Consider the following 12,242-nt stretch of genomic DNA (forward strand, 5'->3'; position numbering starts at 1 on the left):
AAGTTTTATTACACAGATTTTAAATGTTAAAATCAATCCTTATATCCACTTTTTCGTCTTTACGATGACCAATTTAATTTAATTTACAAATTCAAATTCCGTTATTCTTAGTTTAATAAATCAATCGCTTTAATCAGATGAAAACTTTCATATGCAAAGTGTTTCTCATTTGTAAAGAAGTAGAATATTTAAACTTTATTCAGTATTGTATACACAATATAACCGTGGACAAACAGGTCAACTGGTATGTCACAGTTCAAACGCTTCTAGCGTGTGTGTATTTACAACGCGAGAAACCGGGTTTCGATACCCGTAGTGAACAAAACACATATAGTCCATTGTGTGACTTTTTGCTCAGCTTCAAACAAACAAATGAAAGTGGTGAAAACTTATTTTCGTTATTTGTATCTGTACCGGGAGAGACGAGTATTGTGGTCATTGTTCAAAATAGAATAGATGTAACATGCTTTCCCTATCTTTATCATACAGGTTATCTAATTTATGATCTCTACCTAGACACTGTATTTACTCTACTTTTCCTGTCATTTATTCCGAAAACATGCAAGCAACACATCAAAGAAACCAGTTTTTCTATTTTCGTGTTTTGTGTAAGACTAGAGGGAAGGCAGCTAGTTTTCACAACTTACCACCAACTTCTGGGCTACTCTTTTATCAACGAATACTGGAATTGGCCATCACATTATAAGGCCCCCAATCCCAGCTGAAAGGAAGAGCATGTTTAGTGTAACAGGGATTAGAAACCGCAACACTCAGATTACGAGTCGAAAGCTCTAATTACTTGGCCATTCTGGGCCACAGTTTCAGAATTATTTTGTATTTATAATTAATGCTTACATTTACGCTATATGTATAAAGAATAAGATGCATTAAAGCCATTTTAAAAGTATCTTTATTATCATTATTATTGTTTTGTTTTAGTGTAAAATTACTCAGTGAACTATCTCTGCCCATCGCGAAGAATGTATTTTGAATCAATATTTGTATATACATATAAAACACATATAATTAAACTATTATAAACATAAAATAAACATGCATCTCAAACAAGAAAACCAAAAGATGATTGTTAACGATCTGTGCAAGATGATAATTTTATAAAGCAAACTTTTATAAAAAAAAATCTATAATTTCAAGTAAGAGCTTTATTTGTTTGTTTGTTTTAAAACATTCGTGCAAAAATACTCCAGATATATCTTCACTAATCGTACATAATTTTTAACTGACAGACTATTGAGAAGGCATTTAATTGACAGCGCTCATCGCCAACTCTTAGGCTACTCTTGTCTGATCGAACAGTATGTTTTTACTGTCACTCTTATAACGCACCCACGACCCTTGAACCAAGAGAGATTTTTTTTTGCTAAAGTCACCATTGAGTGAATGAAATTTGATACGCTAATGCAATGACATGTTGCTGCAATTGTGAGTCGTGTCACTACTAGTTGCATGATTAGCACAGATAATGTGTGTGTGTCTTTGTGTGTGTTTTCTTATAGCAAAGCCACACTGGTGTATCTGCTGAGTCACCGAGGGGAATCGAATCCCTGATTTTAGCGGTGTAAATCCATAGATTTACCGCCGTACCAGCGAGGGACAGCACATATAGATTTGACAGTGCACTGTTTTAGAGCTAAAGGACTATCCAAGTTTTTAAAAAACTACAACGAGGTTGTTTAACAATGTAAACCCAAATAACATAGCATCTCAAAGATGCTAATGTTTTTAATGTTCTCCGATGTAGTGCAAAAACGCACACAACAAAGTATATAGGGCAACAATAGCGTAACTAAACCCATGTCCGAAACAATGTCCTAGTGTGCAATCACACGTATTTTAAACCAGATATGTTGTGTATTTTTTGGCATCCAGTTCTGGAAGAAAATCATTAACACTCAGACATATAAATAATTTAGCAACTAAATTCATATAAACTAGTTCAATAATCTAATTCATTCATTATAATATCGAAAGATATATATATATGAATACGAAAAAGAATCATTTAGCCTAAAAATCATTGCATTGACATACAACATGTTAGAAAAAAAGGTTTTAACCCAAAAAGTCACTTACTTCAGCCATAACTTGAAATAAACAGTTGTTATTAAAATTAGAAAAAGGATCAATGAAACTGGAATCACAAAAGTCTTATCCGACCACACACCTACGAAGTCCTTTAATCGAATGTTTTTTTGTTTTTTTTACTTTGACGCTTAGTCTTCTTAAGCATAGATTTGTGAGCCGATGTCCACGTATAGTGTTATCTCCGTAAAAAATATCTGTAAGTTGTTTGTTCTAAATCTTACTTCAGTGTCTTTCGCAAAACTATACAATGGCTATCTGCTTAGCCGTCCATGATTTAGAATTAAAGCTAAAGGGAAGGCAAGTAGACAACAGCACACACCGTCTGTTCATGGGCTACTCTTGTCTGATTAAAAAATAGAACTGTCCCTATAACGCACCTCCGGCCTAAGGTATGAATTTGCTACCAACGGCCCATGCACTTGGGTCCTCAAATTAACAGTCCATCACGCTATCCGGTGAGCCACGCTCGGTTCTGTTGTAAATTGCGCTATTGGGCAAAAATGCTCAATCATGAATAACAGGTTGAACAAAATCTAAGGGGTAGTTCCAAGACAGCTAAACCTAGAACACTGGTTTTTAAAGTACAATAAAACTCAATATACTCTCAACCATATACTGTTAATCCTTAAACAGCGGAAATGCTGTATGTAGCAACATCAATTGATGATGGTCGCCGTTTAAGGGTTAATCCTCGTTCAATACTTTGAGTTGCATTTGTGTTAACATCATTACGTTCACAAATTTTTTCAAAGTATATCACACTTTTCTAATAACAAATGAACAAGCTGTTGAAACAAGAAGGACAAAAATATATAAATAATAAGGCGATTGAATATATAGGAAACTTTTACAGAGTTTGATAAAATATTTACCACCTGAAAAGCACTGTACTAGTCAATACCTCCGTGTCTGATACAAGATAAAACGTTATTGAATTACTTATTCATTTATTTACTTAAATCGTAATAGCACGTTAAGTAATGAACTTTTATTCCAGAAAATGATCCAAAATAAAAAATTAATTAATTAACTCTCATAACTAAATCTCATTCTTGTTTAACATCAACCATAGCATAACAGTTTAATAACAAACTTGATCATAAACTCTTTACATTTCGGAAAATATAAACTGAGTACAAATTTCTTATACTTTCAAAGTGAAATATTGGTAAGAAATTCTAGTTGCGAAATAAATTAATGCAAAAAGTAAAGCTCATTAGGTCACTTGGATTAAAAAACAACAAAACTAATAGGTCTAGAAATGTGTGCTATACATCCTCAGAGTTACTTTTATTTAACTAATATCTTAAAATTATTTACAAACGATATATATGTAACACTTCAAAGATATAAGTGAATATTTTCTTCTTTTTTATATGATGTTTTTACTTTTTTTAAAAAGTTAAACATAGGGTATGATTTTGAGAGTCTGTTTGTTTGTTTCAGAATTTTTGTGGAAAGTTTGTTTGTTTCTGCTTAAGCACAAATGTGCACAATTAGCTATCTGTACTCTGCCAACCCCAGCTATCCAAACCCAGTTTTTAGCGTTGTAAGTCTGCAGACATAACGCTGTGAAACTGGAAGACGGGACAATTAAAATATAATACGGAAACAAACTTACAGTAAAGATAAGTTATACTTCAAATAAACAAACAAAACGATTTTCATTTTTTAAAGATAATTACTGTTCATCACAAGTCACTTAACAGAAAACTCCTTTCCTTAAAGTGTACAAGTACTATCAACGTTCCAGTTGAACAGCATGTTAAACGTAGCAATGGTTTTAGTCTGTCTTTACTTTTTTGCATTAATTTCATATTTTGTTACGTGCAATATTCATTACGTCTGTCCAGCACGTTATATCAGACATATAAAAGTGAAATGTCACAGGAAACATTAGTGTAACCTTGATTATAATATGAGTTTTATTATACAATGTTATTTTCCATATCATAACTTTCTATCACTTAACTATTCTGGTGTGCGGTTCCTTTTCTCATGATCTCCGTTTAACATTTTTGTTGTTCAGTCGTAAATTAACGCTTGCGATTAATTTTCTAATCTCATTTGCAGATCAAATGTGTACATATTTAACGCCATGCCCCAATATATGTCCACAGAACATTTATAATAAGAATTGATCAATACTGAAAGATAGTTGCACAGTTTGAATGTTTGTGTTTAATTGACAAAATGAATGATGAGACTTGAAATAAGTGGATCTTTCGCGACTAAAAATAAAAAGAAAATACTAATATTAACATCCATTGACAGTTTCTTACTTTTGTTTAACTGATCATTGTTCTGTTTCAGTTATTTATAAATATTCGCAAATTAAAACTCGTCATTATGAACTTATATTTATCTCAACTTTTATCTTATTTTTTATTCCTATACTGCAGGATAAAAAGTAAGATGTCATAAGCCTAAAATATACTAATATAAACAGGAAAAACAATATTAAGACCTATAGATGTAATATTAAAAAAACCAGCAAAGACATTAAGAACTATTAGATGTAATACTAAAAGGAAAAACAACAACAACAATAACAAGAATTTGAAGCTATTTCCCGACAATTGTTCCACTATAATAGAACACTTTTATTGTGAAAATTGTCATTTATTTGAGTTACATCTCGGAAAGTTGCCAGTTTTTACCAAAACTCTGTCGTTACTGAACATTAAAGATGTAGTTTATTGAAATCTGTTCTCACTAACATTCGAACACTTATCCAAGCACATTTGTCATTAAATAAATTATCTTCACAACAATATATAGCAGTGTTCTCCAGTAGATCAGTTGCAAGTCTACGGACTTACAACGTTAAAATCCAGTGTTCGATTACCTGTGGTGACAAAGTGCATTGGGTAACTTTGCGCTAAAACAACAACCTGAACACTTCATAAAAAAAATCGGTAAAGACTAAATTTAGTGGAAGTAATTTCTACCAATCCATCAACTCTACATACGTTAAACGTTAGAAACAGTATAGACGTCAAACGTTAAAAATAGATTTTCAAGAATAAATTATTCATCCAAAGTACTTGAAATTAGGTACAAAAGTATAAATACGCAACTTTAAGGTGTACTACTATGTAAAAAAATGTTTGTTTAGCATATCTTGGTTGAGATATGTTAATATTATTGTTGAACTTATTCGAAGCTAAGAAAATTTTAGCGAAAATAAAAGAAGTTTGTTAAAATGTGTGAATAACGTAACTGAATAAACAAATGGCACAACGCTGGTATAAAGAAACAAACTGTTCAATATAGTCAGTAACATAATCAAACGTCAAAAACAACGACAGACACAAGAAATGTTTGTATTCTTAATTATGAATATATTTTCCTTGTCGAAAAAATAATCTCATGAAGAAAAGATGGTGTAGAAACCTAATCTTTTTTTACGTCGCTACTTTCGCAGCAACATACTAGTTTTGCCGAACCCACGCTTTCACAATGCTGCTTAGAAGATTGAAACAAATGAATGAAAGAACACGTAGCTTATTTTAAGTTATTAATGGTCAATAAAAAACTGTATATTAAAACTAAGTTTTCGTATTGTTATGCCAAATATTTGTGGTTACGACACTAATATGTCAAAAAAAAAAGCAATACAGAGTAACGAAAATACGTAGCCTCAAAAACATTCATTTAGTTAATCGAAGTGGGTTTAATTTTAACTTCATTTACACTGTAAAAATGAGTTAACACAAATGCGAATAAATGCTTTAAGCTAAGATTAATATAATATTTTCTATGAACAATTAAATTATTTTAGGGACACCTGACACAAATAAATAATTTAACCTCACGCGGTACTGTGAGCTCGACTAGAAAACTTCCTATATCTTATCTAGCGGTACTAAATAAAAAGAGACAGGGCCTTTAAGAAGCTGATTATCACCCACGGTTTAAAATTTTGTTTTATTGCGATGTCAGTAACCAGTAAGACGTTAAATACGCGAACTCGATTTTAGAATATTTAGAAACAACATAATAATCTTTGAAATTAAGTGGTTAGAGTCGATAACATATATGCATAACGAACTAGAGATTATCGTCTAGTAACTCTTGTTTAATTAGTTAAAAGTTTAAATGTTTGTTGGAGTATAACTAACAAATTAAAAACACGAAAATTACCGTGGTTTGTTTGAACAATATTTGACCCAGCGGGTTTACATCAGACCTCACTGAATGCTCTCAATGAAGTAAAGTAGTAATATTTCAGTTAAAGGCAGAACCTTTATGGATTCAGGTTGTGATGGACCTTATTAACAGTTGAGTCTGGCATGGCTTTGTAATTAGTCTGACCTGGCTGTCAATTCGAGTATTCAAGTTTTGCGTTCTGTTACCACAAGACCTCGCTCCGAACTTTGGGGTTGGGCCTTAGGTACGTTATAATTGTGATGGTTAAATACCACTATTGCTATAGACAAAAGTGGTTCAAGAGTTGACAGTGTGTGCTGTTCACTAACTGCTTTCCTTCTAGTCTATGAGTTCTAAATCAGATACTGCTACGTTGAAATGTTCCTTATGTAACTTTGCTCAAATATTCAAAATAGCAACTTATCAAAGTTTTTTACTTAAGATAATTGAATCCGGCTCAAGACCAAACTAGCTGTTAAGGATTCAAAACTTTTCCGACTATCCTAGGATATTGATTGCAATCTAAAAACGTATTAGAACTTATAAAGTACTTAATTTACAATTTGTCTATTTTTCACAAGAAAAGTTAATTAGGTGTAAATAGTTAATGACAACTTTAGTTGAGTCTTCAAAATAACAGTTAAACTAGTGAATGAACCCCAACGAACTACACATAACTAACCTCGATTTTTAATCAGATCATTCAATAAAGTTTCGATCTCCAATGATAAAGTTATATACAACATAATACCATAAACTAATATAAAGGTTTCGTGGGTTATTTGTTTGACGGGAATTATCAGGTCGTGTCCAGATATAGAACAAATAAATCACAAGAATTTTCAAAAAATAGCATATACGTCATCGTTCTGAGACATTAATCTTTCACAATAAAGTCGCAAAACACGAAAACTGAATCTTATGTAACCCTGAATTGCTTGTTCAATATATAGGCCATAATATTTTCTATCGTTTTAACATATATATACAGCAAATACTTGAAAATACACACATGTTATAATTATGTTACGTAACGTATGCTTTTTTTACTTTACTACATCTATTATTCTAAGTCATAAAATTAAAAAAATGAAGTTAGGTATTGATATATGTATCTTACTAGCTGAGCGTCTATTTATTATTCTTTCCAAATTAGTTTTAAACATTACACTCAGGGCAGTTGTGGAAATAGTGAGGTTTTATGGAATATGTTTTACATAGCGCACCCAATTAATGGCATTCTGTAAACAACGTTACATTTAATGTGTTGCTAGACAAGTTATCCTTGTTTGGAGAATAGTCCATAATGTAGTGAAGGAGGTAGTTTGTATCAAGTCTTCCATTAGTCGTATAATTATATAAAGCTTGGAATTGGAATATTGCGTCTTAACGCCGAAAAAACAACAAACAATGACCGTAATTTTGTTTAAATATATAGATTTTCTCGTTGATACAAGTCACGAGTTAAAGGTGAGATCACGTTCTGAAAAACAATAGTGGCTGACGTATGTAAGGCGCCTTAATAGGAATTTGTCCAGACAGAAAGGTTAAAACCCTTAATGCCTGGCACACGCTGGCGCGGTGAACTGCATGGCCCAAAGATATTAAGAACGAGGCGTGACCTCTTTCAAGTCCATGGCTTTCTCTAATGCTCAGACATGTGATGAATACAACTTGAAATTAATTTCTTACGTGTTAACATGAATCACCACAGCTATGTACAATTAATTTTATCACATTTTAAGTTTTCATCACCACATTCTCTGTAGATCTATGTAGTTGCATAATCATATATAAAAATAGAGTTATGTCTTTAATCATATAGAATAATAAGATTGTGCTTTTTAAGAATATAGAAAATAAAGGGTTATATTTTATAGTCATACAGAAATACAGGGCTGTGTCTTTTAATCATATAAAAATATATTGTTCTACCTTTCAGTTGTACAGAGTTATAGAATTATGTTTTTTCTTCAAATAAAAAGATAGGTTTTTGTCTTAATCGAGTAAATGGGTTTCAGGCTATACTAGTACTTTATTTCACCTATGTTTCTGTTAATATTACGATTGAAAATTATGACGAAAGTTTAACCTGTACCGTGTTCAATTTGAGAAAGGACATGTCCATGAATTATGATAATACATGTTTGTTTTAAGAAAACAACTCAAGAATGTAAATTTTACCATACAATAAATGTTTCTCTTGCGTTTTCTGTGTAACTTTGTATTTTTCTAAACTTAAGATTTCTCTTGATAAACTCTCCATGTGTACTAGTTTGTGTTGAACACTAAGGGTAATTTTGAAATAATATGTTTCTGACAATTGTTATTAATAGATAAACTGTACATATCGTACTGTAAGGATAACAATATGCTAAATGATGTAATAGTGTTGCGCAAGATTAAGGGTATATAAGCTGACGCAATATCGCTCTTCAAGGTTAATTATGTTCATTGATAAGAGACTGCTATACAAAGTTAGGGATATGTAAGGCCATAGTTAAAGAAATACAATATCGCATTATAAATTTAAGAATGCTCAACATCACAGAACGATATTAAACATAAAATGGTGGAGTACAGCAATAAAAGGTTAATCTACATAACATGATACAATACTAAAGTACATTAGTTCGTACGTATTTTCAAACATGCCTGGCATGGCCAGGTGGGTTAAGGTGTTCGACTCGTAATCTTAGGGTCGAGGGTTCGAATCCCGGTCGCACCAAACATGCTCGCCTTTTCAGCCGTGGGGGCGTTATATGTGATGGTAAAAGAGTATTCCAAGAGTTGGCAGTGGGTGGAGATGACTAGTTGCCTTCCCTCTAGTCTTACACTGCAAAATTAGGGACGGCTAACGCAGATAGCCCTCGCGTAGCTTTGCGCGAAATTCAAAACAAACAAACAAATTTTCAAACATCTCTTCAAATGATAAGTTACAAATTTCTCAACCTTTCTAATCACGTCTGTAACCCTTTATGTTTTGCGTGCACTTTCTTTTAAATTAAACTATAAATTATATATATGTATGCATATTATAAGCAAATATTTTTAAAGTTTGATGAATCTACTTTTCTATTTGATTCATGGAATGATAATAAATCGTGTTCAAACATTCAATACTGAATATTGTCTGCCGCTAGTACAGCGGTAAGTCTACGGATTTACAACGCTAAAATTAGCGATTCGATTCTCCTCGGCGAACTCAGCAGATAGCCTGATGTGGCTTTGCTGTAAGAAAACACACATACACACACACAATAATGAATAACGTTGTAAACATGCTAATAATGAACCAGCCTAAACTGGACAGATTTTTATCGAATCTGTGACGCTTAACGGAAAATTTAAAAACCATCTGGTGAAAGCACATGTTGCTAATATTTCTGATCTATGAACTACAATTTACTAATATGTAAATCATGCAACTTTTTGTTTTATGTATCAGTTTAGTACGGTGGATTAAAAAAGTAGTCAACTTATAAAAGTTTAACAATTTTCTTAGAGAGTGAGAGAGTAGGTCACGTGGATAGATTTTAGTTTTCAGCTATATATGTAGTAAGAACGACCCTGTTACTTTGTTTTACTATAGTTTTCCCTTCCGCCAACAGGTGATTGCACGTAACAAGAGATTTTTTGTAACACACCCATCGTATCTGTATATCTTATTTAACGTTAGAGGAAAAATAAAAAATATCTTCGCTTGAGTGCAACATTTTACTTGTTTGACGAAAGTGAAAAATACTTGATTCTTAGATTTATGTTTTAGACTTCTTTAAAGACTTGTTAAAGTAAATGTTCTCATATTTAAACACAATTTGTAACTAAAACAAACCTTATTTTACCAATTTGTTTATATACCATTAACTACTGATTAGATCTATGTATTGTATCATATCGGGTAAGTTATGTTTGTGACTTAACAATACTGACAAAAATTGTAAAATCACTAGCTGTCTACGGAAGAGACAGAAGAGACCTTAGCAGCAAATAGCGGTAATATTTGTAATACTGAGGGAATTCTTCTTTTTCGTTTTTATGGGATGTACGATTTTACGAAATTATTTTAAATTATCTTTAAAGCGAAGAAAGTTTTGTTTTTTTTGTTAGATATCTTACTGTCAACAAGTTATACATGAAGTCCCCTACTCACCTCATTAATATGCAGTGATCACAAGAATAAGAAAAGTAATTTTATTTTGTTGAAATAACAGAGTGGCGATAAAAGGTTTTTGAAACTAAGAAGATGTTAAGTGAGTTTTGTAATTTAAAGTCGATTCCTTTTCAAATACAACACCCGGAAACCAAAAAATACTAGCTTACTATTTCGCCAGTTCTTCGGAGTGGTGAGAATGTAAATACTTAACCATGTCATTTCATTCCAGTCAAAGGCTGGCGAGCCACAAAAGTGTTAAGCCCTCTATTCGGCCATGAGATGTGAGTAGAAATGTAGAATAACGAGTAACGTTATTTCAAGTAAAATAACTAATATTAAAAGCGAAAAATTTAGTGTTCAAATAAAAAAAAGAGGTATACGCCCGCATCGTCCCGAGAGTGTTCTGTTTCAAATATGAATAAAACCAAAATTAAGAGAAATGAGTACTTTTACTTTTTATGTTTGAAGTCCATATGTTATGCTGTGTTGTGCCCATAAGAGTGAATGATTTGTCTCGTGATTCATGGCAAGCTCACGTTTTACTGACGTCAGAATAGTATAAATTTCAATTTTAAGCGTCCCTTACGTGACGTCATTTTAGTGTTTACTAACCTACGCACAGACAACACACAACTGTGTTGTTTAAACAGTGATCCCTCCACTTGCCCTTCGGTCCTCTTTCAGAGAAATAATTTGATCTATAATTTGATTTGATTATAATTTAATTTGATTATAATTTGATCTATAATTTGATTTTGAAATGACTTCAATATTATTCATAAAATTATAGTTGATTAACTTAATCTAGCTTACAACGAAACATTTATTGTTCAAGTACTTTATACTATGAATAGCTTTCCGACTATTGTAATATATCTGTCGTGTCCCATCCGAACTGACGAACCCTAATGTAGGCTGAAAGGCCTCGTAGACACTGGATATAACAGAGAAAATGTGATTACATATTATTACATTCTTCTTAGTTTCTACTCATTACTTTTTGTAATTGAAATGAAATTTTGTGCTTTAATTAAAAATAACTAGTAAATGTAGTAAATAAGACAACTTACAGTAAACTTTACATCAAATCAAAAATTGAAATTATATTTTTAAGAAATATACCAGGATATAAAATAAAATATCTTGAATTTTAACTGTGTATTTTACGTAATAGTATACTGCTGTAAAATTTTAAATTATTCAAAGCAACTCTGTGAACAATACTGGTGTAGGTTACCACGATGCACTGTGTTACACATTTTGTTTTCATGCTAACTTTGGGCGTATATAATACACATCGTTCTTTCAAGTCAATGATTTCTTTCCTACGAACATTTCACTCGCAATTAAAATCATTTATTTCATCACGAGCAGTCGAATAAACGATTAATCTTTGGCAGCCATTCCAATTGTTACTAAGTGAAGCTAACGCCAAACAAATGTGGAATTTAATGGCAACCCTAGCACGGAAACCTTTATTGATCACCAGTATTGAAAAGACCAAATAGTTAGACATGTGTAGCGAATGATGATGTACCTCTGCTCTGCACGGCATTTATTTTCACGGCTTTGAAAGATGATGAGACGACGTATGTAAATGTGTAAGCACCACTCACCATGCAGATCGGCAAATAGAGGCAGCTATATGCATATGTATGTACATCTATATATATATGTATATACATGTACACATGTAGAGAGGGCTAATTAGTGCCTTTATCACCATAATGGAAACTAGAATGTTATGTTAACGTCAGAAGGTAAGTTTATTTAACTTACATATTTCCAAGTGGCACTACGTTTTTTTTTTCTTCTTCTATACTTTGGA

The sequence above is a fragment of the Tachypleus tridentatus genome, chromosome 1 (genome assembly GCF_004210375.1).
Source record: "Tachypleus tridentatus isolate NWPU-2018 chromosome 1, ASM421037v1, whole genome shotgun sequence".
Lineage (NCBI taxonomy): Eukaryota > Metazoa > Arthropoda > Merostomata > Xiphosura > Limulidae > Tachypleus > Tachypleus tridentatus.